The 26,177-nt window shown below is 37.7% G+C and overlaps 1 protein-coding gene and 1 pseudogene across 3 annotated transcripts in view; one reads left to right on the top strand and one right to left on the bottom strand.

Annotated features, from left to right (window-relative positions):
- Positions 1-26,177, top strand: part of CDC42SE2 (CDC42 small effector 2) — a 116,618-nt gene that overhangs the window by 37,793 nt on the left and 52,648 nt on the right. For 2 of the 3 annotated variants that reach the window (XM_044228274.1, XM_044228267.1), the window contains exon 2: positions 2,666-2,749. The gene's annotated coding sequence lies outside the window, so the exon portion shown is untranslated. Of the gene's footprint in view, positions 1-2,665; positions 2,835-26,177 lie in introns of all 3 variants that reach the window. The other variant, XM_044228284.1, reaches the window with a different exon arrangement.
- LOC122891862 lies at positions 7,983-9,794 on the bottom strand (annotated as a pseudogene).

Genomic DNA, 26,177 nt, shown 5'->3' with positions numbered 1-26,177 from the left:
GCAGTGTCATGGAACTGAGACTGGTAGCTTGGAGAATAGATATCTCTGGATAGAGATGGGCTTACACACTTTTGATATTACCTAAAATAAAATTTAGTGATTAAATTCACCAGAAGAAGTAATGTAATTTGCTGTTATCAGTATAAATAACAGGTAGATGGGGGTAGAGGTGCCATTTAACAAGGTGTGAAAAGCACCAAGCCATGCCAGCAGTTAACAATTAAATGGATCTGATTTCATGTTTTCTTCATCAATTCTAAGAAGAATGTGAAATACATTGTAGTAGTGATACTGAGATGAATGCTAATAAAATTCCTATATTAAAATGTTTTTGGTTGACAGGGAAAAATTTTTTTTGGGTCTGATTCCTACCAGATGTAATGAAAGCCTGGGGTACTTTGTAGACTGCATGTGAATGAGTAGTAATGAAATCCACTGAATTTTCTTTTTGCGCATGCCAAATTATATGAGGTTAGCTAGAGTGCAGTTTTTGGTATATGCTTTCTTTGTGATTGGTAATTATGGTTTTGATCTTTAGCATTGAGATAATACACTATTCAGTGGAATTATTTTTCAGAAAGAAAGATAATGGCCATGATTTTCATAGTTAATACATTGAAAGGGTCTTGCCTTTCATATTAATCAGTTTTGCTACCAGTTATTAATATGCAATCAATTTGTTTTAAAACTTAAAATGAGCCTGCTTCCTCCTCTCTCTCCGCCTGCCTCTCCGCCTACTTGTGATCTGTCTGTCAAATGAATAAATAAAAATCTTAAAAAAAAAAAAGAAAGATTTAATTTATTTATTTGACAGAGATCACAAGTAGGCAGAGAGGCAGGTGGAGAGAGAGGGAAGCAGGCTCCCCACTGAGCAGAGAGCCTGATGCGGGGCTTGATCTCAGGACTCTGAGATCATGACCTGAACCAAAGGCAGAGACTTAACCCACTGAGCCACGCAGGTGCCCCCACAAGTGGGTTTTCTGATTGTTATTTGAATAGTTCTATAGAAACGGTTGATTTTTAAAATTCTAACTATCTCTTTTCTTAATTTTGTTTTCAGATGAAGCGTAGCATCCTAGTTCATTGTTAGTTTAGCTTGGAAGAAACATGTAAGCTTACAAAATGTAATGGGTCAGTATCTTGCAAGGAATGATAGGTATTACCCCCAGTATTTTGTCTTCATTTTTTTTTTTTTTTAAAGATGATTTCTTTGAGAAAGAGTATGCACAGGTGGGGGGGCCGAGGGAAAGAATCTCAAGCAGACTCCCCTGAGCAGAGAGCCCCACGTGGGACTTGATCTCACCGAGATATCATGCCCTGAACTAAAATTGTCAGATACTTAACTGACAGAGCCACCCAGGCACCCCATTTTTTTAAGTAATCTCTGCACCCAACATGGGACCTGAACCTACACCTCTGAGATCAACAGTTGCGTGCTCTACCTACTGAGTCAGCCAGGCACCTGCCGTCTTCATTTTCTTAAAATGAATTATTAGTATTCCTCATGATATGCAACCTTGAAACTTCAGAGTATCATTACTTATTTGAATTTGTAGGTAATTTTAGGAAAGTAATTGATTCTGAAGGAGGAATTACTATTTTTTATGGGATTCTGAAAATTCATTCAAATTCCATATTTTAGAGAATCAAGTACCGTGGTACTACTTTTGGGAGAATGAAAGAAAGTATATGATTAGGACTTTGAGGTTTGAGGCTTATGCGCATGAATCACATTGCAGCTTACCAGGATGCAGAAGACTGAGGAAGCCCTGAATTTGGGATTGTAAATTCAGCTTGGACATGGTAGATTTTAGGCCAGTTGTTTGTTAGCTGTGTTAAGTGCTTATATGTGTTTATTAGGAGGCTTGTAGAAGAAGAAATATATCTTAGGTTAAAAATATGCCTCAGGTCATACAGCTAAGTTATATTCAGAATTAGAACTCAAACCTGGGGCCTGCTGACTCCAAAGTGAATGTAGTTATTAGCCCTATACTCTATTGTATTGTCAAGGCAGAAAAACGTGCTTGGCTTTGACAGTAAAATATGTTCCCTGTGAGCTATTTTAGAAATCTAGGAGAATTTGCAAAGTCAGATGCCAGCAGGATCCAGACAGATAATTGAGTTGTGTTGCAAGAGAGTGATGACATCTGCAGGCAAATGCAAAGCCTGTGACCCATCCAAAGGATTAGCTGCTCATCAGCTCCAACAGATTGTTAGTTACCATGTGGGAATGTGGGCCCATTATTGCTAGATCTTCTGATTTTTTTTTTCCCCCCGAGAGGTCAGAAATTTTAATTTTCATGTAGAGTCGTCTTCTGATTTATAAATGTAGGCAGCTGTCCTTTAATATACTGTGTGTAGGTCAGCCTTATTTGGATCCACCACACAAATGTGTGTTGGATTCTATCTAGTGAGCAACTTTTGCTAAGAGTTTTACCTGATACACTGCAGACACAATAATATGTATGATGTGAAAGGGTGATAACTGTGTAATAATCACACTACAGCTTTTGAAATGCAAGTTGCTTAGTTTGAACATTGTGCTTATTGAATCCGGTATTTAAGTTCAGTTTCCTTATGGATCAGTTAGTTATAGATGGGGGAGGAGGGAATTGTTCCTGTAGCTTTTTTTGCCTCCTGATTGCATGCTTTCATTTGCACACAGGGTTGGTTGTGAAGTTTGTGGACGTTTGACTGAAACCTGGAACCCAAATGAGAAGAAACCTTCAAGGAACAGCTTCTATTGATAGTGAGTCTACAGTCATCTGTATGCATAATATGGAATGTTCTCAACCCACAGATAGCTAAATGGGTGACTCCATTGACAAGGAGTGGTGAGTCTGACTGTCCCCACTGATAATTAACTAAATCCTATCATAAAAAGAGAACTCCTCCTCCTCCATTCTTAGCATTTACTCACTGTTGAATAGTAAGTTAATTTTTGTATTACAGAGAATGACAACAGGGCAGTTTAGGAAAGCTCCTTGTGCCTAATAATGTATTTAGTGTATGATTGCAGTTTGACTTTTCTATTCAGTTATGCACATCCTTTCCTTTGCCATTGTATTTTTCTCTTTTATTTCTTTTCCTAATTATACCATCTTCCAAGGCCTGTCTTCTTAAAATATTCAGCTAACACTAAAATGATGGTCATGATAATTATCAGCATCTACTCAAATCTTGGTTAATGATAGGTGTTCTTGCCTTTGGAATCATTTTAGGAATAGATCCAGTTTTGGCCACTGAGTAATAGAAGGGAAATCTGTAAGAGGATTCTAGGAAAGGTTTCCTTGATTTTGAGAAAGAAGGAAAGCGTTGATCCCTCTTCTCCGTAGTGGTTTTATCTGGATATGACATCTGGAACTGCTGTGGCCGTTTTGCTACTAGCCTGAAAGTGTTGCCCTGATATCAAGGTAGGTAGAGGCAGGAGAACAGCAGAGAAGTAGAACTGGACTCTACTTAACACATGTAAAATCACCCTCACTGTGCATTCCTTGTTAGCTCAGATAATACATTTCCTTAATGTTAAGCAGTTTCCCTGTAGGTTTTCTGTTACTTGCTGTAGAAATCCTCTCATTTGATTTCTCCTCTTTCTGATTACCCATTGTCTTTAGTGTCTCAAGCATTTATTTCTCCTTGATTATGTTCTGTGCTGTCCAGTGATGCTCCTTTGTGTATGTTGCTTTTGAGGCACATTGTAAACATTTTTGAAGTTAAGGACTGTGTTTATATCCCTCCTTTGTCTAACACCTGTACTGTCTTCTTAATAAAGCCATCAGAGCTTATTTGAATTGAATTGTTTGAACAAATGAGTATTTGAAAGACCAGTCTACAGAATTGAATAATTACAGAGGTTTTCCTTCCTTCCTTCTTTCCTTCTTTCCTTTCTCTCCTTCCTTCCATCCATCCATCCATTCATCCATCCATCCAAATTTTTATTTATTTCAGAGAGAGAGAAAGAGACTCTTAAGTAGAGTCCCTGCTCATGACGTGAGCCAAAACCAACTGACTAAGCCACCCAGGCGCACCTACAGTGATTTCCTTTTAATTCACATCCTCTTCTTTGACCACACTATTTCTCCTCGGGATTATAAATAAAGCTTGGCTTTTAAGATGATTATTGTTTAACACATATTCAAGTGGTTAGTTCTACTCTTAAGAAAATGGTGGTTGTATTTTGCCTTTTGTTCTTTTTTTTCAATTTTATTGTAAGTATCAGAGCTTTTCCTATATATTTGAGTCCTGGCTTTCAGTGAAATAAATTTCACTCTCTGTTATAAAAACTGAATAGTTTATGTTCTATTTTCTCTGCTAATTATAGAAATAAGGGATGTTAAAAAGTATGAAACATAGTAATTTGGAAATAATTAGTATTTGGCTTTGAAATGCACATTTACAAAAAGGCTCCCTATGCTGTACATCTCTGCTCTGTTCTTAGGACCTAGTTGTGTGTCTGTGTGTGGAGGTAGGTTTCGTGGTGAATCTAGTACCTTGTAAGAGGAGTCTTGAGTTACAGGATGGATTATTTACTTATTTTTTATAGCTCTATGAAACAAAACCACTTTTTTTCCTAACTCAAGGTACCCATGTACTCTGCAATCTTTATTTAAATTCTAATGTTGTAATCTTGAAAAAGATGTAATCTTGAAAAATGTAAACCTCTTTTGCTCTGAGAAAATACATAGTCTTGGTTTCTGTTGTATTAAAAAGGAAAACCATAAAGCCTGTGGGTAATTTTGTAATACATTTTGAATCCTTGAAAATGTGATTTTTACTTAGGGAAGAGTTAATTTTTTTTTCCTTGATGGGTTGTTGTTAAAATTTGGGGGAATAACTTTTTAAGAGGGAGTGAAAGGTGTATGATGTGCTTAACCTATCAATTTTAATTCAGTAATACCATTCAGTAATATTAGAAGTTGAAATCAATAAGGTCAACTCTAATGTGCTTTATTTCATAAATGTTATGAAGAGTTTGTCAGAATGAAACATGTGCCTTGACCCCAGGCAATCACAGCAGACATGTGATTTAAGCTAGATGAATCAGAATGATCTTAGGATATTTGCTAGGAATGCTGGGATAAAGACACTGTTTTGTTTGTTTGTTTGTTTTTGGGGGGGGCTGTATTTCAACAGAAATCAAGAAATCAAAATGTACTGTCATTAAACTCCTGGCAGCTACCTTCTGGCCATAAAAGGAAACCAGTTAAATAAGAAGTAAACACTGAAGGAATAGAACAGAGAAAAACTATGACCACTACATCGAGTCCTCCCTGAAGATAGTATCTCCCTAGACTTTATTTTATGTGAGCCATTAGGTTCCAGTTTAATCCAGTGTGCTTTGGATTTTTTTTTTTTTTTAAAGATTTTATTTATTTGAGAGAGAGGCAGTGAGAGAGCATGAGTGAGGACAAGGTCAAAGGGAGAAGCAGACTCCCCGTGGAGCTGGGAGCCCGATGCGGGACTTGATCCTGGGACTCCGGGATCATGACCTGAGCCGAAAGCAGTCGTCCAAACAACTGAGCCACCCAGGCATCCCTGTGCTTTGGATTTTATGTTTCATGTATATGAAAACATCTTAACTGATAGATCTTTTATCAGCACCCATTCTAAACTATATAATGATAACTCAAGGACTTAATAAAACTTGTGAATTAGGTAAGTCTGATAATGCAGTCCATTATCAGGTATATAGGTGGCAGATAAGACTGTTCATTGATTGATTACAAGGATTCAAGTATTAAGCAGAAGAGTTAAGGTGGTGAATAAATAGTCCATGCCATTGCTAAGCAGTTTATTGTTAATTGGAATAGACTGACATGGTGTCCTAAATACTACTAGGATTATTATCAGAGATTAATAATCTCTTACTAAACAAGGTTAGGGTTGTGGAAGAAAAGGAGTATCCATCATCTCTTATGACTAGCTCTTTGTTGGAGACTCCTGCTGAACCCTTCCTACCTTTGAAGCTGCTGAAACAATTATGGAATTGGCAGTCTTTTAAAAATATATATATAAATTACCATTATTTTTTATATAAATTATTATTTTTTCTATTTTTTTATTCTTTTTTTTCTAATAAATCATTAGAAAAAGGTACAGTTCTCAATCCTTTATTCAATTTTTGTTTGTTTGTTTGCCTTATTCAGAATCTTGAGGCCAAATATACAGGGGGTTTCAGAATTCTTCTAATTTTAGAAAGGTTAATATAGTGCACTCATTGTATTAATATCTCTTTTTTACTTAAGGAAGGGACAAGGTGGTTTCTGTTATTAATAAATACAAATAATAATGCCTTGCATGAGTCGAATTGCTAAATGACATACTCTGTGTACTTTCAATATTATCTTAACTATTTAACAGTTTTTTTAGTAATAGCCATAAAACATGAGGGATATGCATTCCATTTCTTTTTCTGTTCAGTTTATCAAAACATAACTTTCTTCACATTTGAACGATCCCCTTTCTTAGGATTTCACCTATACATCTCCTATCTCATTTCACCCATTTCTTTAACTTCTTCATTGCATTGTGTGCACCTTTACCTGACTACAGAATCTACAAGTGATTACTTCTGACACCTAAGTAGAGCTTAGAAAGTCAAAATCTTCTCTCCCAAAGGTTTCCTTACTTCACTGATAAGTCTTCAAAAAAGAAAAAAAAATGCTCTTCATTCATATATTCCATACTTGCACATTTCATCCACAAATCAGCAAGACAGGCTTTTCTTCTCATTCAAAACAGGATTAGGTAGAATTCTTTTACTGAGCATTTTGATGCTACAATCCACTAATCTGGGAACCCAGGGTGCTGTTCTACTGTATAAGAAGGTCGTTTAGTGGAATAAAAGTCTATATAACTTATGGTTAGTTTCAGTCCATACTGTGTTGAATAATTAGTAATAGCTGGGAAGTAAATTCAGTCATCAGAATAAGGATCTTTGTAGCTATGAGGAGACTGCAAATACATCTTTGTATGTCAGGGTTCTTTCTGTTGGAATCATTTTGACTACAATACAGCTGTTGGTGCAGTAGCTTTCTGTTTTCTTGCTGGTGAAGAATAAGAATTCATGTAAGTAGGTGAAAATTTGCTGGAGCCAGAGTACAGGCCTTTATGCTTGGTTTTCTTTTGGCTATTATAATACCACATAGGTGGCTGGGTCCTCTCGTGTTCAGAACAAGGGTTTCTGATTCTTAACTAGGCTGGTGAGGAGGAAATGCTGCTGATGGGTGACCTTTGTTAATCAGTGGTAGACAAAGAAGGATGCGAATTGAATTGGTCTCACTCTAACATGAAATAAAGGTATAACAAAATAGTTCTGATTGCACCCATTCTTTTTAGAAATGCTTTGGAGGTCCTGATGCCATAATGTATTCAAGACCTGGGCTGCTTTCTTCACCGCTTTCAGCAATGATCTGTCTCCTCTGCTCTTGGTTATGTTTACTACCTTCTCTATCTCCCCTGTGTTGGCCAGGACTTTGTTGTTCTCCATGTTTTTGCTGGTAATCTCATGCAGAGCACAGCAGTTGTCTTGTTTGGTCTCATCAGACAGTACATGGGGGCCATTGCTACTGGGAAGGTGGTTGGCCAGTTCTCTCATGCTGTGAGCTTCTTATTCCAAACATCTAGCACCATATCCCTCAAAGCAGTTACTTCAGATGGAGCATCTATCATTATGTGCTCTCAGAAGTCCTAGAAGGATGGGTACCGCTTTGTCTTTGTGGATGGTCACCTGGATATACTCTGCAAACTAGTTTCCAGTAGGGAGGCTCTGGAGAGTTCAGTAGAGCCTTTCAAGGTAGCTGGTGTGCAACTTTCTGGTAGAAGAGTCCAATAGCATCTTAAACCCGTTGGAGGACTTTGGCGGTCTTGGGATATGACCAACTCCATCCCACTGATCCTCTTGTGTCCTTCTCTTTTTCTTTGTCCCCTGACATCCGGGATCCAAGTCCTTGCTGGGAGTCTTTTCCTGGTAAGGCATCCAGTTAATTCAGGCCCAGCAGCTGGGCCTGAGGGCCATTGCACAGGTTCCATGGGGTGCAAATGCAGGACACCACAGTCTTGGTGTTCTAATCATATGTGTTCACAGATGTGTGGATCCCATACAAAAGTGAGTTTACTAGCACCTCACAAGGTCACATTGCTTCTTCACTTCCTCCCCTGTGGAGCTGGCAACCTGTCATATTAGACAGAACAAGTAAAGTCTGAAATTTAATTTTGTGATCATCAAAATGGAAAAGAGCTATTCCATCCAGAATAACTGGAACATTCACAGTGTTTGTTAAGGCCAAGAGAGCACCTTGATTGATTGTTGTCTTTATAACATCACATGGAAATAAATTCCAAAGAACTCCTGTAACAAATTCCTGTACTTCTGCATCAGTAGATTTGTCTCATCAATTGGAACAAGGCAGGTATCTTACCCCCACCAGTATTTTTTATTGCCAATTTATTTTTATTTTCGTTTGTAGACTTGGCAGACACAAGGTTTCCGAGGGCACCACAGCATTTCCTCTGAACTTTGTCCAAAAAGTCTACCAGATGCTTGATTCTTCCTTACCTATACACCTCCATCTGTCTTTTGTTGTTGCCAAAGCACAGGTGCTGCAGGTAGGTGGCTGCATTTGCCTCACCTGATGGGAGGGATGCTGCAGCATGTGAATGACTTTAGGTAGCTTGGGGTCATACCAGGCAAACTCCCTGGGGTCTTTCTGAATATTGTCTATTGATGGGGATCTTGTGCCAGCACCACATGTGCTGTTGCATGCTGAAGTGTGCTAAAATGTCACTCCTGCACTCAGTGCTTTATTGGCCCGTAGGGTTCTGTGCAGGTAGCTGTTGTGTTCAGAGCGTAATTATTTCTTTGGTATATAAGGGTGCTCTGCTGACTGGACATCCTTTGCACGTTTCCAACACCTACTGTACCTGTGTGATACAGTGCTGCCTGTGATCTTTGGAGTTCACGGTTCCGAGGTTTGGTCTCTGATAACATTGAGCTGTAACAGGTCTTCCCCTTGTATATAGGAGTGATGAGCAGGTTGGGAGACTAGGGTCTTTCCTAAGCTGGTTGTACTTACTAGAATAGGAACTGTAAGCCTTTCAGGCTGTCTAGCCAGTGTGGAGCCATACTCTTCATAAATGGCATACTGCTGCTGTCCAAGTTGTTTGTGTCATGAACTGCCCTTTACAGTGAATGTCACAGGTGTTGTGGTGCAGTGGTCATCCCTGAGTGTTTGGGGGACAAAGAGCCCACTTGGCCTTGGGATGGGAAGCTACCTGAGTCTGTGCCTCCCGTCAGGATCAGTGGGGATCCTACTTTGGTGATGGTTTGGTACTGAAAGTTTGGTCTCTTTGGATTGGATGTCTGCTGGGAGGTTATCGATCCAGCCCAATGGACAACTACTGGGGAAGAGAGTCTGTATGCAGAGTATGGAGAGGTTGCCTGCTAAACAAGTAGTGGGGTGAAGGAATATGCACTGGGGTTCAGTGGTCGGGAGTCACTCACTGACAGCCAAATCTACTCTCCAGAGAATTTTTCTGTAACCCCTTTGAAGGAGACATGCCTCCTGATAACAAAAGAAAGACTGCTCTAGATGGAGCTGAACTAACCCTTCTCATGGCCTGATTGGCTACTGATGGCTGAACCAGTGTTTGTCCTTCAGCTCTTGAGTTTCTCACCAAATGGTTATTAGTTGACCTATGTATGAATGCTATGGTCTGTTGTCTGTCTTACTCAAATTCTAGCTGTTGTGAAAACTCCTTGTTTCCTGGTATTTACTCTTGGAATAAGAATCCATATGTGTTGAACTTCTTGAGTTATCTGGTGATGTTTCATGGAGAGATGTCTGTGCTGGTGAATAGAAGGTCCCTTGTGCTGATGCTGTCCTGATGACATCGTTGTTGGGATGGACAGTGTCAGAACTCCAGGTTCCTTTATACCAGTGTTTGGCACATCTGTTGATCCCTAAGGAAATGACTTCTCTGTTGAGCTGCTCCTTCAGGAAAACTAGAAAGGTAGTGGCCATGGTGTTTGGTTTCATGCCTGGGCCAGCGGAGGCAGATTTCTTTCCATGGTTGCTCCTCCTGCACCAGTGAGGGCTGCTCAGGAATGGGTATTCCTCTTGCTAGGTTAGGCAGTGGCTATTGTCACTCTGGGAATGAGGTCTGTCTGCACTGAGGAGTTGCCGCTGCAGCACTGGAAAAAATTAAATAATGCGTAGGGGGCTGCCCAACCCTCTCTCCCTATGTATACCCCTTTCCCTAAACTAGCGCTCCCACCACCCGTAGCGGTGGGCTAGAGCGGCTAACTTGCCCCTCTACCCTGTGCCCATGGTGTCAACCTCCACGGCCAACATTGACAAGCACTCATTTTTATACTTGAGAAAACTTAGAGGCGTTAGGTGATTTTATGGAGGTTTATGTAGCTATGAAGTAATAGAGTTGAGACTATACTCTGCATCAGTTTGGTTCTGATATGCATGTGCTTAACCTGTGTTGCCCTGCTTCTTCATGGTGCTGTACTGCTTAAATTCATCTGTTTATTGTTAACATGAGTAAGATGATTATTCTTTGTTAAGTTTATTCAGCCAGCCTAACAAATATACTTAGTATTTTTAATAGTCCTGGAATTGATTCACTTAGCTTTTCTGGGAATATAGTCTGTTTGTAACTAAACGTAATTTTAAAATTTGCTTATCCTTTTCAAATATTATATCATATTGATTCACTTACTAGTTACATTGGCTAGAACTTGTGGGACATTGTGATTACAGTGAGCATGTTGTCTGGTTAATTTAATGCACCTAACATTTTCACTAAATGCTTAACCATTAATTGGAACGTTGATACTATTTCACCCCTGAGCATGAAGCCAGATGTTAGTATTCTTTTTTTTTTTTTTTTAATTTTTTTAATTTATTTGACAGAGAGAGATCACAAGCAGGCAGAGAGGCAGGCAGAGAGAGAGGAGGAAGCAGGCTCCCTGCTGAGCAGAGAGCCCAATGCGGGGCTTGATCCCAGGACCCTGAGATCATGACCTGAGCCGAAGGCAGCGGCTTAACCCACTGAGCCACCCAGGCGCCCCTAGATGTTAGTATTCTTTATAAATAAAATATGAAAGGGATTGAAGTACTTCTGTTATCTTAATAGTTTTTAAAAATCTGGAGTGCCAGTGTGGCTCAGTCAGTGAAGGATCTGCCTTCAGCTCAGGTCATGATCTCAAATAAATAAATAAAATCTTTTAAAAAAAAAAGCTATTAAAAATTCTATTTGGACATGTTTGTAAGCCAGACTTTAAAGTCTTAATTGTTGCTGTATCAGAATTGCTATAAACTAAAATTTGCTGTTACTTGTACCTGCTTTTACTTTTTTTTACATGTTTCTTTTTCAAGATTTAATTTATGAGAGAGAGAGAAAAAGTGTGCACGTGCATGAGTTGGGGGGGGGCGCAGATGAAGAGGGAGAAGGAGACTCCTTGCTGAGCTGAGAGCTTGATGTGGGGCTGAATCCCAGGACCCTGAGATCATGACCTCAGCTGAAGGCAGAAACTTAACCAACTGAGCCACTCAGGCACCCCATACTGCACTTCATTTTTAATCTCTCATAGTCTGTACATACATCTTTTAAGTCTTCGGTATAATCATTTTTATACATTTAAAAATCTGTTTATTATGCTGTATAATTTGCTGAGTTATATTTGTCTATGTATTTTAAAAAGTTTTGTGGGGGGATAATATGTAGTGAATATTTTACATGTATATAACATGTCGTGAATATGTTGAATAAGGTAGTTTTTACCTTTTTATTATCTGGTTAATTATCTGATTTAATTATCTGATTAGTGGGGCATCTTTATAAGCCTGTGTTTTGGCTAATGATAGGAAAATATTATATCAATTTTAGAGATGGAAAAATCCCAGAAAGTACATATTTATTATTGTTGTAGTTTCTTGTTTTCATGGTCATGTGGCTGATTTCAAACTTGCCAGTTTTGCTGACTTAATAGCATCTTGCTGTGGGTGCCAGTCTTTAGAAGCTCTCTGGTGGGTTTAGGTATTTCTCTCTCTCTCTATTCTCTGTCACACACACAAACACATGTACACACACGTGAGGAATAATTCATTTTCCAAATGTGAGAGCGTGAGGAAATGTGCATATAAAGAAAAAGGAGGTAGAATGGGATTCCCCCATTTGGATATTGCTCCTGAATGGTTCAGAGTTTCTCCTGTTAAACTAGTAATTATCTGTGAAGTACTTTTGGAGTTTTTTAGGGAGTGGAATAATTTGGTATTAGCTCTTTAGTTTTGTCAGTATGATCCAAAATATTTGTCTCTATCTGTAGCTAGAAAATACTTTTGAAACGTCTGATAATAGTGTTAAAGTTTAAGGGAATGAAACTGATGTTAAATTCCTAGTTACTTTGGCGAATGATCCAGGGTTTAAGTATCTGGAAATAATGTTATTTGAGGGGGCTGTGCTTTGCTTAAGTAAATAGAATTGGGGCTCAGTGTTGGGCCCATTCAGCAGCTAACCATAGTATAATCATCCTTACCACAGCAGCTGGAATTTATTGTAGCTGTTGCTCTGTGTTCTCACTGTGAAGTCTATGATTTCCATGAAGAAATCATAAAGGCAGGCCTTTTGTGGTTTTGATTACCAAGTGTTTTTCTGACCAGCATGAGAAAATGCTCTGCCTGTTTTGGGCTATGTGGATATAAGACACACACACTTTTTTTTTTTTTTTTTTTTTAAGATTTTTTATTTATTTATTTGAGAGAGAGAGACAGTGAGAGAGAGCATGAGCGAGGAGAAGGTCAGAGAGCGAAGCAGACTCCCCATGGAGCTGGGAGCCTGATGTGGGACTCGATCCCGGGACTCCAGGATCACGCCCTGAGCTGAAGGCAGTCGTCCAACCAACTGCGCCACCCAGGCGTCCCGACACACACACTTTTATAAAGGAAGCCATTTCTTCTTTGGAAAGTAGTCACATGCAAGAAACCTATTTTCATTTATTGTTAGCATGTGATATTTGTAAATGGTTTTAATGTACATGTTTGCTGAAAAATACATAGAGGAAATGTTACTAATTAAAGGAAATGTGTTGATCTCAGGATGGATATAGACATTTTCCACTCAAGACCATATTCCCATGGTCATCTTTTTCTGTAGTTTTCTTTAAAAATTGTTTGACCCATAGAACTGACCACAAGTTGAGTGCTATGTGTATTGTCATTGGGTATTTTAATTTATTTTAATTACAGTGTAGTTAACATACATTGTTGTTTTAGTTTCAGGTGTACAGTATAGTGATCAGCACTTCCATACATCACTCAGTGCTCATTAGGATAAGTGTACTCTTAATCCTCGTTACTTATTTCACCCCCCACCTCCCCCTGGTAACCCTGTTTGTCATCTCTAGTTCACAGTGTATTGTTTATTGGTTTGTTTCTCTCTCTCTTTTTTTTTCCTCTTTGCTCATTTGTTTTGTTTCTTAAACAAACAAGTGAGATTGTAAGGTATTTGTTTTTCTCTGACTGGCTTATTTTGTTTAGTATTATACTCTCTAGTTCCATCCATGGCATTAAAAATGGAAAAATTTTACTCTTTTATGGCTGAGTAATACTCCATTGTATATATATATACACACACTACCTCTTTATCCATTCACCTATTGTTGGACACTTGGGCTGCTTCCATAGTTTAGCTGTTGTAAATAATGCTGCAGTAAAATAGGGGTGTATATATTTCTTTGAACTAGTGGTATTGTATATTTTGACTAAATAACCAATAGTGTGATTACTGGATCATAGGGGACTCCTATTTTTAATTTTCTGAAGAATCTCCTTGTTGTCTTTCATAGTGGCTGTACCAGTTTGCAGTCCAGCTAACAGTGCACGAAGGTTCCTTTTTCTCCACATTCTGGTCTACACTTACTATTTCTTGTCTTTTTTATTTTAGCCATTCTGACAGGTGTAAGATAAAATCTCATCGTAGTTTTGATTTTCATTTCCCTTATGGTGAATGATGTTGAACATCTTTTCATGTTGTCTGTTGGCCATTTGTATGTCGTCTTTGCCGAATTCTCTCTTCACGTCTTCTGCCCATTTTTAAATTGAATTATTTTATTTATTTTTGTGTTGAGTTGTATAAATTCTTTATGTATTTTGGATACTGATTTTTTTTTTTTTTAAGATTTTATTTATTTATTTGTCCGAGCGAGCGAGCACAGGCAGACAGAGTGGCAGGCAGAGTCAGAGGGAGAAGCAGGCTCCCCGCTGAGCAAGGAGCCTGATTTGGGACTCGATCCCACGACGCTGGGATCATGACCTGAGCCGAAGGCAGCTGCTTAACCAACTGAGCCACCCAGGCGTCCCAAGATTTTATTTATTTGTTTGACAGAGAGACTCCACTGAGCAAGGAGCCTGATGTGGGGCTGGATCCCAGGACCCTGGGATCATGACCAAAGCTTAAGGCAGTTGCTTAATGACTGAGCCACCCAGGCTCTCTGATTTTTTTTATTTTTTTAAAAGATTTTATTTATTTATTTGACAGAGAGAGATCACAAGTAGGCAGAGAGGCAGGCAGAGAGAGAGAGAAGGAAGCAGGCTCCCTGCTGAGCAGAGAGCCCGATGCGGGACTCGATCCCAGGACCCTGAGATCATGACCTGAGCCGAAGGCAGCGGCTTAACCCACTGAGCCACCCAGGCGCCCTCTGATTTTTTTTTTTTTTTTTAAGATTTTATTCATTTAATAGAGATCACAAGTAGGCAGAGAGAGAGAGAGAAGCAGGCTCCCCACTGAGCAGAGAGCCCGATGCGGGGCTTGATCCTAGGACCCTGAGATCATGACCTGAGCCGAAGGCAGAGGCTTTAACCCACTGAGCTGCCCAGGTGCCCCTGGATACATACTCTTTATTGGATAGGTCATTTGCAGACACCTTCTCCCATTTAGCAGGTTTTGTTTTATTTTGTTGATTTTTTCCTTTGCTGTGCAGAAGCTTTTTATTTTGATGTAGTCCTAATAGTGTATTTTTGCTTTTATTTCTTTTTCCTTAAGACATATCTAAAACGATGCTTTTATGGCTGATGTCAAGAGAAATTACCACCTGTACTCTCTTGTAGGATTTTTATGGTTTCGGATTTCTTATTTAGGTTCTCAAACCATTTTGAGTTTATTTTTGTGTATGGTATAAGAAAGTGGTACAGTTTCATTCTTTTGCCTGTAGCAGTCCAGTTTTTCTAGCACTATTTGTCGAAGAGACTTTTTCCCATTGCTTATTCTTGCCTCCTTTATTGAAGATTATTTGACCATATAATTATGGATTTCTTTCTGGACTTTCTACTCTGTTCCACTGATCTATGTGTCTGTTTTTATACAAGTACCATAGCGTTTGAATTTCTTCAGCTTTGTAACATAACTTGAAGTCTGAAATTGTGATACATCCTGTTTTATTTTTCAAGATTGCTTTGGCTATTTAGGATCTTTGGTGCTTCCATATAAATTTTAGGATTTTTTCTTTTAGTTCTGTGAAAAATGCTGTTGCTCTTTTGATTGGGATTGTATTAAATATGTAGGTTCCTTTAGGTAATATAGACATTTTAACAGTATTTTTTCTTCCAGTCCCTAAGCATGGAATGTCTTTTCATTTATTTGTGTTGTCTTCAATTTCTTTCATTGGTGTTCTCTGTAGTTTTCAGAGAACAGGTCTTTCACCTTTGATTAAGTTTATTCCTAGTTATTTTTTTATTCTCAATGCAGTTATTGGGATTGTATTCTTTTTTTTTATTATTATTAAAGATTTTTATTTATTTTTTTGACAGAGATCACAAGTAGGCAGAGAGGCAAGCAGAGAGAGAGAGAGAGGAAGGGAAGCATGCTCCCTGCTGAACAGAGAGCCCGACGCGGGGCTCAATTCCAGGACACTGGGATCATGACCTGAGCCGAAGGCAGAGGCTTTAACCCACTGAGCTACCCAGGCGCCCTGGGATTGTTTTCTTAATTTCTCTTTCTGCTGCTTCATTACTACTGTATAGAAATGCTGTGGATTTCTGTACATTGGTTTTGTATCCTGTGGCTTTACTGAATTCATTTATCAGTTCTAGTTGTTTTTTGGTGCAGTCTTTAGGGCTTTCTTTCTTTCTTTTCTTTAAGATTTCACTTTAGAGTGAGAGAGTGTGTGCATGTGCGTGGGGACATGAGTGGGGAGGAGCTGAGGGAGAAAGAAAACCCCAACCAGACTCCACTGAGTGAGGAACCTGACAGGGGGCTCAATCTCACAACCCTGAGATCAGGACCTGAGCTAAAATCAAGAGTCGGAGGCTTAACTGACTGAGCCACCCAGGCCCCCCTTTAAGGTTTTCTATATATAGTATCATGTTAATTGCAAATAGTGAAAGTTTTACTTCTTCGCCAATTTGGATGCCTTTTATTTCTTTCTGTTGTCTGATTGCTGTGGTCTTACTATTTTTTGTTTTTTTTTTAAGATTGACTTATTTTAGAGAGAGAGCAGGAGTGCATGTGAGGGGGGCAGGGGAAGAGGGAGAGAATCTTCAAGCAGGCTCCCCACTAAGCACAGAGACCCACGTAGGGCTCATTCCCCATGACACATGAGATTATGACCTGAGCCAAAACCAAGAGTCTGACGCTCAACCAACTAAGCCATCCAGGCACCCCTTGTCATTGGGTTTTAATGGCCAAGAGGGAAGAATAAATTTTACTCTTTAAATGTTGGCTAACACTTTCATCCCTAATTACATCCCTAAATATTCTAAGGTAGAGTTACATTTCTTTGGTTCCCTCATATATTTCAAGCAGTTTACAGGGCAGAATTACCAGTAAACAAATCTTCCTAAAACTTTTTAATCTTTTTCTTTTTCTTTTCTTTTTTTTTTTTTTTTTTAAGATTTTGTTTATTAATTTGAGAGAGAAAAGAGAGAGAACAGGGGGAGGAGCAGAGGGAGAGGGACATAAAAAACTCCATGATGAGTGCCAAGCGCGACTTGGGATTCCTGGACTCCTGAGATAGTGACCTGAGCTGAAACCAAGAGTTGGACGCTTAACCAACTCAGCCACCCAGGTGCCCCAGAACTTAAATAATTTTTAAATGTCCAGTAAATTAAACTTGCAAAGTTAGCATATCAGATTTTCTTATCTTTTAAATATCTTAATAAATAGAATATAAAATATCATAATAAATTATTACAGATACATAAGAGCACTAAAATATTAATAGTGTAGGTTTTGCTTGACTTGATCATTTCTGTATCAATTCTATATGTTACCAGAATTAGAATATTATCCACCCAAAGGGAAACAGTTACTGTCAAGGACGGTCGAAGTAATATGGTTAAAAATCGTGACTGTGTGCTATTAGGGTGAAAAACTATAGATTTCAAATGGATTTCTGGGCAAAGAAACTTGAGGCTGATAGAAAGCCCTAGGACCTAGATGTGCCTGCCAAAGCTGAGCTGGCCATGGTTAGGATGGGTGTTTTTCTTAGGGTGAAGTTCTACCTGTCACTTAATAGGACATTGGGAGCCATTCCTTTCATCTATATACTTGAACACATAGGTTTCTAGTTTTATGCAGTTCTTTGTACTCAGGTGAAATTCTGGTCTTTTAAATGAGTGGGGAGTAGGGATTGGGACAAACATCCTTCTGGTTCCCACTGTTAATTTTTTTTCTCCCTCAGATTCAGGGCCCCACTTCATCCTGGTGTTCTAAGCGTGTAGTAAACTACTCATTTAAAGTTCTTTATACAGGATAGAATTCTAAACCACTTATTTCAACTATAGTTCTCTACACTAGAGCCACAGAAAGTGATTTGGAGAACAGTTTCTGCCTCTGGAAGGAACGTCTTTTTGTTTCATGAACAATGACAAATCTGTATTGAGATGAAACATAAAGGCTGTAGTTAGCCTTCTAGATAAAACCACACTGTGTAATGGCTCTCCTTGTCCCTTAACCAGTACAGTTTTTCAGTTGGACACAGTTTATTTCTCAAAAAGTAGATTACCTGTAGTAGAATCACCTTAGACTCAAAGAGACTTAGATAGAGACTCATTATTAGAATTCAGCATCTGAAAAATACTGTTCTAATTTATAATACAGCATGATGCCAATAAAAATATCAGAAAGGTTTTAAAGAATTAGGCTAGATGAATGTAAAATTTAAAAGACAAAAAATACCCAGAAAAGTTATGAAAGAAAGGAAGTAGTTCTTTCATATATTAAAAATGTATTCAGGGGCACCTGGGTGGCTTAGTGGGTTAAGTCTCTGCCTTTGGCTCAGGTCATGATCTCAGGGTCCCTGAGATCAAGCCCCGCATCAGGCTCTCTGCTCAGCGGGGAGCCTGCTTCCTCCTCTCTCTCTGCCTGCCTCTCTGCCTATTTGTGATCTCTCTCTCTCTCTCTGTCAAATAAATAAATGAATAAGTCTAAAAAAAAAAAAGTATTCTAAAACAATAACGATGGAGGCAACTTTAAAAAAATGCATTTCAGATCAGCAGAGAAAAGGATTTTTTAAAAAAATTGTATTACAGCAAGGTAGTAATTCAAAATAAAAAAAAATAGATCCTTCAGAGGAAGAAAACACATTTTTTCTTTATTTATTGGAGTTAGGAATTTTTTTCAAAGATTGGAAATACAGACACTAATGCATTGTTAGTGGGTGTGCAGTTTGGTATATTCTGTTAGGAGGAAATTTGGAAAGTATTTGTGAAAATCTAAAATGCCTACTAAAATTTAAATCTGTAAACCATCATACTGTACATGTGTGAATATACAGTATTATTCTGTGCATCATGTTTATAGATGTAAAAGATTAGAAATAACTCAACTTTACATCTGTTGGAGACTAGTTATACTCATGATAAAATACAGCCTTTATAAATAGAGGGAGACAGTTTTTTAAAAGTTACTGATACTGCCTGATTTCTTTTTTTTTTTTTTTAAGATTTTATTTATTTATTTGACAGACAGATCACAAGTAGGCAGAGAGGCAGGCAGAGAGAGAGGGGGAAGCAGGCTCCCTGCTGAGCAGAGAGCCCGATGTGGGGCTCGGTCCTAGGACCCTGAGATCATGACCTGAGCTGAAGGCAGAGGCTTAACCCACTGAACCACCCAGGCACCCCTGATACTGCCTGATTTCTAAGATAAAGTGTTAAGTGAAAAAGCAAGGTGCCTAATGATGTGTGCAATCACATGAAAATATTTTAAAAAGGGAAAAATATATATGTGCATTCTTCTATGTGTGCAGAGCATCTGTGAAAGATTACACAAGAAGCTAATACTTGTGGCTTTGTCTGGAAGAAAACTGGATGGCTAGGGATAATGGTGAGATTTATTATTCATAATTTACTCTTGCATCTTTTGAGTTTTATATCATGGTGATATATTGGTATATTGCTTACCAAAAAGACACACAAGACACACACACACACACACACACTAATATGTAGTACTGAGGAACAAAACATACTTATCCAAATTTTAATCTTTATCAACTCATCAGAATCTCTAAGAATCTCTAAGGGTGAGACTCACTTCCAGTTACATTAGGGAGGTTTTTTTTTTATTGTGATATAAAACATATAAAAATTACTGTCTTAACCATTTTTAAAAGTATAGTTTAGTAATATACTCACATTGTTGTAAATAGATCATCTTGTAAAGTGAACTCTAAAACCCATTAAACAAAAACTTCTGTTTACTTCCTCTTCCCAGCCCCTGGTACTCTGATTATACTTTGTTTCTGTGAATTTGAGTACTTCAGATAAAAGTGGAATTACTCATATAAGTGGAATATGGTATTTGTCTCTTTGTGGCTGGCTTACTTCAGTTAGCATAATGTGTTTAAGGTTCATTCATGTAGCATGTGACAGGATTTCCTGCCTTTTTAAGACTGAATAGTATTGCATTATATGTGTGTATCACATTTTGCTTATATATTTATTGGTTGATGAACATTTGGCTTCCTTCCACCTTTTGGTTATTATAAATAGTAGTGCCTTGAACATAAGTGTGTTAATATTCTTGGTGACTCTGCCTTCAGTTCTTTTAAATAGATAACCAGAAGTGAGATTGCTGGATCATTTGGTGGTATTATTTTTCAGATTTTTCAGGAATTGTCTATTGTTTACCATAGGAGTTGCACCATTTTATGGTTTTACCAACAACACAGAAGAGCCCCAATTTATTAATGTTCTCACCAGTACTAATTGTCTGTTTTTTCTTTTTCTTTCTTTCTTTATTTTGGTTACTAGCCATCATAATGGATATGGGGTGATCTCAATACATGCTTTTAACAAGCATTATAATCATATATTTATTGTATATGTAAAAAAGTTTATCAAGTATATTTAACCTAATGATTTCAGTTTGATTACCTAAAATGCAACAAGTAGCCACTTTTTAGAACTTTTTCTCAGTATGCTTTGTTGTTGTAACTTGAGGTGTGTGTTGTGAAATCAGATTTTAAAGGGCTAGTACCCTTTACTGTGCCTCCCCTGTTTTTTCCTTCTATTTAACCATGATTGAATGACTCAGGAACAGACTAGGCTATATTTATTCCCAAAGAATTTTGCCAGTAGTTGAAATTCGAAGGTTCTATGTGTTATGAGAATTCCTACTGTGTACCAGCATTATAAACACTATGATTTAATAAAAACACTTGTCATTTTCACTTTGTAACATAGTATTTGACCTCTGCTTATTTCAGTTTTTAAAAAAGATTTTATTTATTTATGTATTTGAGAGAGAGCACAAGCTGGGAGAGGGGCAGAGGGAGAGGAAAGAGTGACTACTTGCTGAACAGGGAGCCCAATGTGGGACTTGATCCCAGGACCCTAGGATCATGACCTGAGCTAAAGGCAGACTCTTTTCTTTTCTTTCTTTCTTTCTTTCTTTTTTTTTTTAAAGATTTTATTTATTTATTTGAGAGAGAGGGAGAGAGCGAGCATGAGAGGAGAGAGATCAGCGGGAGAAGCAGACTCCCTGCCCAGCAGGGAGCGCAATGTGGGACTCGATCCTGGAACTCCAGGATCATGAACTGAGCCACACAGGCGCGCCCCTGAAGGCAGACTCTTAATCGACTGAGCCATCAGATGCTCATTTACTTTTATTTTTATTATTATTATTATTTTTATTTTAAAGCTTTTATTTATTTATTTGACAGAGAAATCACAGTATAGAGAGGCAGGCAGAGAGAGGGGGGAAGCAGGGTCCCTGCTGGGCAGAGAGCCTGATGTGGGGCTCTATTCTAGGACCCTGAGATCATTACCTGAGCTGAAGGCAGAGGCTTAACCCACTGAGCCGCCCAGGTGCCCCCCCTACTTACTTTTATTTTTTTTTTAAATTTTTTTTTAAAGATTTTATTTAGTTATTTGACAGATTACAAGTAGGCAGAGTGACTCAGGCAGAGAGAGAGAGAGAGAGAGGAGGAAGCAGGCTCCCTGCTGAGCAGAGAGCCCGATGCGGGACTCGATCCCAGGACCCTGAGATCATGACCTGAGCCCAAGGCAGTGGCTTAACCCACTGAGCCACCCAGGCGCCCCCCTTTTTACTTTTTAATTGAAAAGTTTTACCTTCATAGTGAAAGTTTTGTGTTAACTCTTCTCACAAGATGAATTCAGTCATAAGTTGTCTTTTAAGAGGAAGGTCAAACAGTCTTGGAGGATTTTATCCAGAGAACAAAAGTACATGAAATCCCAGTGAAAAATGGAAAAAGGGTATAAATTGTCTTCCAATTTTTTTTTTTTTCTTCTCTAGGAAAATTTTAGGGGCATTATTTATTTGAGAGAGAGAGAGCACAAGTCGGGGTAGGGAAAGGGAAGAGCAGACTTTCTGCAGAGCAGGGAGCCCAATGTGGAACTCAAAACAAAATTAATGCCTGGTAAAATATTTTCCATTTTAAGTAAATTAATTGCAGTTTTCTTTTCCTGACTTGAAGTTTCTGAAATTATTTTTTTGGCATTACTATCACAGAATCGCCTATTCTATCTTGCTAGTATTTATTCTTTAGAAGTATTTAGTAGTGGTATTTAAAAGTATTGCATCATTGTGTGAGTATCTATCTATAACCTAAAATTACACTGAAAGTATTAGAAGTCATTTGAAAATAATTTTTGCTAGACTTTAAGTTTCACTACTGTGCAGTTTATGATTTTTCATTTAAACATTTAAACTGAGCAGTTGGATTTATGATATTTGGTGTGTGAGTTGGTAAAGAAGACTGCTAAGTGATAGTATGGCTTGGGAAGGGTGGGGGTTTAATCTTCACTGTCGGTTTTGAGAAAGATAATGAAATCCTTTATATCCCTTTCCATAGACATGCATTTCAAAGACTTACATTTTAATAAGAATTGGTTGTGCAGCTGCAACCCTGGCAACACAGACTAGGAGAGAAGAATTGGGGCAGAATTCCAGAAATCAAGGCAGGCAATGGTCTCATGTGGAGCTGAGCTAATGAAAACTGATAAAAATATAAAGCACTTAGTAGAAATAAGACCAGTTCTTTCTTTGGCATAGTGGATGTTGAAATTTTCCATACTATATTTTATTATTTAGTAAGTCAGAAAGGTGTCATAAGCTGCTTACTCAAAAAAAGTAGCTGCATTATATTGTCCTTTAGTATAAGAACACCCTACAGACTCTGGGAAGCTAATATTTCTGTGCAGTGTATCTAAAAAGTAATTGTTGCTGGCCCATTTGGTAAAGTATTGAGAACACAATGTACCAAGTTTGTCAGATTTTTAAAAATAAGTTTTTTTAAGTTTTAGTAATTTAAGAAATAAATGCTCACAGTAGTTTTAATGTAAATTTCTTATGTTTTTTTGGCTCTTGAGGTGCCCTCAAATGATAAAATTTGTAAACGTAGTCGTCTCTCTTAATGCTATGACAGTGGTATAAAATCTGTCATGAAGCGGTAATTTAATTATTACCAATATTTAGATTGTGTCTGGGATTTTCCCTGCTGTCATAAGAAATATTGCAAGAAAACATTTTTTGTGCATATAAAGATTTTGCCTTTTTTTTTTTTTGGATTAATTTTAGTAACTTCTGGATTTTCAGAACTGATACTAACTCAATACCCTGTAAAAATTTTTGGTATTTTCTAAACATACTACCAGTTTACATCATCTTAATTTTTCTAGGAATGAGTTTTTTCCTTAATAACTTATTTGAGCTTTTAAATCTTGACTTTTAGTTCTGGAAAGGTTTATTCTCATCATTTTTTAAAAAAATATTTTATTTATTTATTTGACACAGAGAGAAAGATCACAAGTAGGCAGAGAGGCAGGCAGAGAGAGAGGGGGAAGCAGTCTCCCCACTGAGCAGAGAGCCTGATGTGGGGCTCGATCCCAGGACCCTGAGATCATGACCTGAGCTGAAGGCAGAGGCTTTAACCCACTGAGCCACCAGGCAACCTCGCGCCCCCCCCCCCCCCCCCCCCCCCCGCTCCAGTTTTAATGAGCTTTCCTTCTGTTTTATAGCTACTGCGTGTACGTTTCTGGGTTGTCCAGGTCAGGCACTCTTCTTCAAATGGTGCAAGTTGTTTAGTGTTCGTCTTTATTTTTCAGTAGTTTTTTGATCCAGATGTGTCTTTATTGTGGTTAGTAAGGTAATTGTCCCCTGGGGTGGGGGTTAGGGGACTATTATCTGCTGAATCTAATAGTATGTAGTGGGAATGACTAACAGCCACATCTTAGTTTGTGTCAGTTCAGGTAATTTTAAGGAGTGGGAGAGGGCTTGAGTCTCAGTACAAATAGCCAGCCAGCAGCACCAAATTGCTCTTAAGTTTTCCTGTTGGTTGCTACTGCATCAGGCAATTTCTGTTCAGGGTTTATTTTTTAAACTCTTAGAAATAAGTAGTAATACTTTCTGGAGATAAGAAATACTTATTATTTAATAGAAACAAGAAATAATACACTAAGAGGTAATTTTTTAAAGATTTTATTTAACTACCAGATCTGTAGGGTTTTGGTGGTGTGGTGGGGGAACTTAACTAAATGGAACCCCAAAGTGAATTGTATCATCCGTAGACAGATGAAATAGAGGGTGACCCTATAGATTTAGGCATACTATATATATTATAGGTAACCTAGTTAGTAATACATTTTTTGAAGTGTTCAAATCTCTTTTAATTACTCTGTTGATAATTGCGATGTTACTAGGCTTCTTACATGGTTATTGCTAAACACTATCTGCCAAGGGGTTTGGATGCATATTGTGGATTTTTAAAATTATTTTGTTCTGAAATTAAAGTATGCAAAATAAAAAATCTGTCAAAATAAATGCATGTATACGTACATATGTACATACCTTTATAGTGAAATCGTACATTCAAAAAATATGCTTATTTTTTTTAATTGAAGTGCAGTTAACATAATATTGTAATAGTTTCTTATGTACAACATCATGATTCAGCATTTTGTATACATTTGGAAGTGATCACAGAGATAAATTTAGCTACCATCTGTCCCATACGGAGTTGCTAAATATTAGTAACTATATTTCCTGCGCTGTACATTGTATACCTATAGTTTGGCCTTTTAATCCCTTCCCTTTAAGTATTTCCTTTTCCTCATCCCTCTAGCAAACACCAGATTGTTGTCTATATCTGAGTCTGGTTTCTATTTTGTTACATGTATTCATTCATTTGATTTTTTTTAGATTCTACATAAAAGTGAAGTCATAGGGTATTTTCCTTAACAGTTTGACTTACTCTTTACTAAGGATTTTTCTCTAAGTCCATCCGTGTTGCTGCAAATGTAAAGATTTCATGCCTTTTTATGGCTAATATTCTAGTGTGTATATAGAGTACATTATCTTTATCCTTTCATATTTGGTGGACATTTAGATTGCTTCCATATCTTGGATATTGTAAATCATGCTGCAGTGAACATAGTGGCATATATTGGTCCAAATTAGTATTTTCCTTTTCTTGGTATGAATACTGTGATGTAGAATTGATGGATTATATGGTATTTGTATTTCCAATTTTTTGAGGAATCATTATGCTGTTTTATCATAATGGCTGCACCATTTTGTATCCCCACCAAACAGCACATGAGGGTTCTCTTTCTTCCACATCTTGGCCAGAACTTATTTCTTGTGTTTTTGATACTAGCCATTCTATGAGGTGTGAGGTGAGATCTCATTGTGTTTTGATTTACAGTTTGCTGATGGTTAGTAATGTTGAACATATGTTTATGTGCCTGTTGGCTCTCTACATATCTTTGGAGAAATACCTATTCAGATCATCTGCCGAATTTTAATAGATTTTTTTTGGATACTGAGTTGTGTGAGTTCTTTCTGTATTTATAATATTAACTCCTTTTTGGATAGATCTTTTGCAAGTATCTTCTCTTATTGAGTAGGTTACCTTTTGTTATGTTACGGTTTCATTTGCCATCCAAAGCCTTTAGTTTCAGGTAGACCTGCTTATTTTTGCTTTAATTGCCCTTGCTTGGTGAGATGATCCAGAAAAATATTGTTCAGACTGATGTCCAAGAGCTTACTGCCTGTGTTTTCTTTCAGGAATTTAATGGTTTCCAGTCTTACCTTTACGTTGTTAATCCATTTTGAGATTATTTTTGTATATGGTGTAAGAAAGTGGTCCACTTTTCGGGGTGGCTCTGGCTCAGTTAATGTAGCATGTGACTCTCGATCTCAGGTTGTGTTTGAGCCCTGGGTATGGAAATTACTTAGGAAAGAAAGAAAGAGAGGAAAAATATTAAAAAGGAAAAGGAAAGCTGGTCCACTTTCGTTCTTTGTAATTGTCCATTTCCTCAATACCATTTATTTAAGAGACTCTTTTTCCCATTTTACATTCTTGCCTCCCTTGTTGAAAATTAATTTACTGTATGTATTTGTGTGTGTTTATTGCAGGACTCTATTATCTTCTATTGATCTGCGTGTCCTTTTGTGTTAGTACCATACTGTTTTGATTTCTGTAGCTCTGTAGGATAATTTGAAGTCAGGGCTTATGATATATCCAGCTTTGTTCTTTCGTCACACTGCTTTGGCTGTTTGGGCTCTTTTGTTGTTCCATACAAATTTGAAGATTCTTTCTTCTAGTTCCGTGAAAGATGCCATTGGTATTTTGATACAGATTGCATTGAATCTATATATTTCTTTGGGTAGATGGACATTTTAACAGTTTTGATTTATGCTATCCATGA

This window comes from Neovison vison, chromosome 1 (assembly GCF_020171115.1).
Source record: "Neovison vison isolate M4711 chromosome 1, ASM_NN_V1, whole genome shotgun sequence".
In the NCBI taxonomy this organism is placed as follows: Eukaryota; Metazoa; Chordata; class Mammalia; order Carnivora; family Mustelidae; genus Neogale; species Neogale vison.
This window is presented reverse-complemented; position numbering and strand designations above follow the sequence as displayed.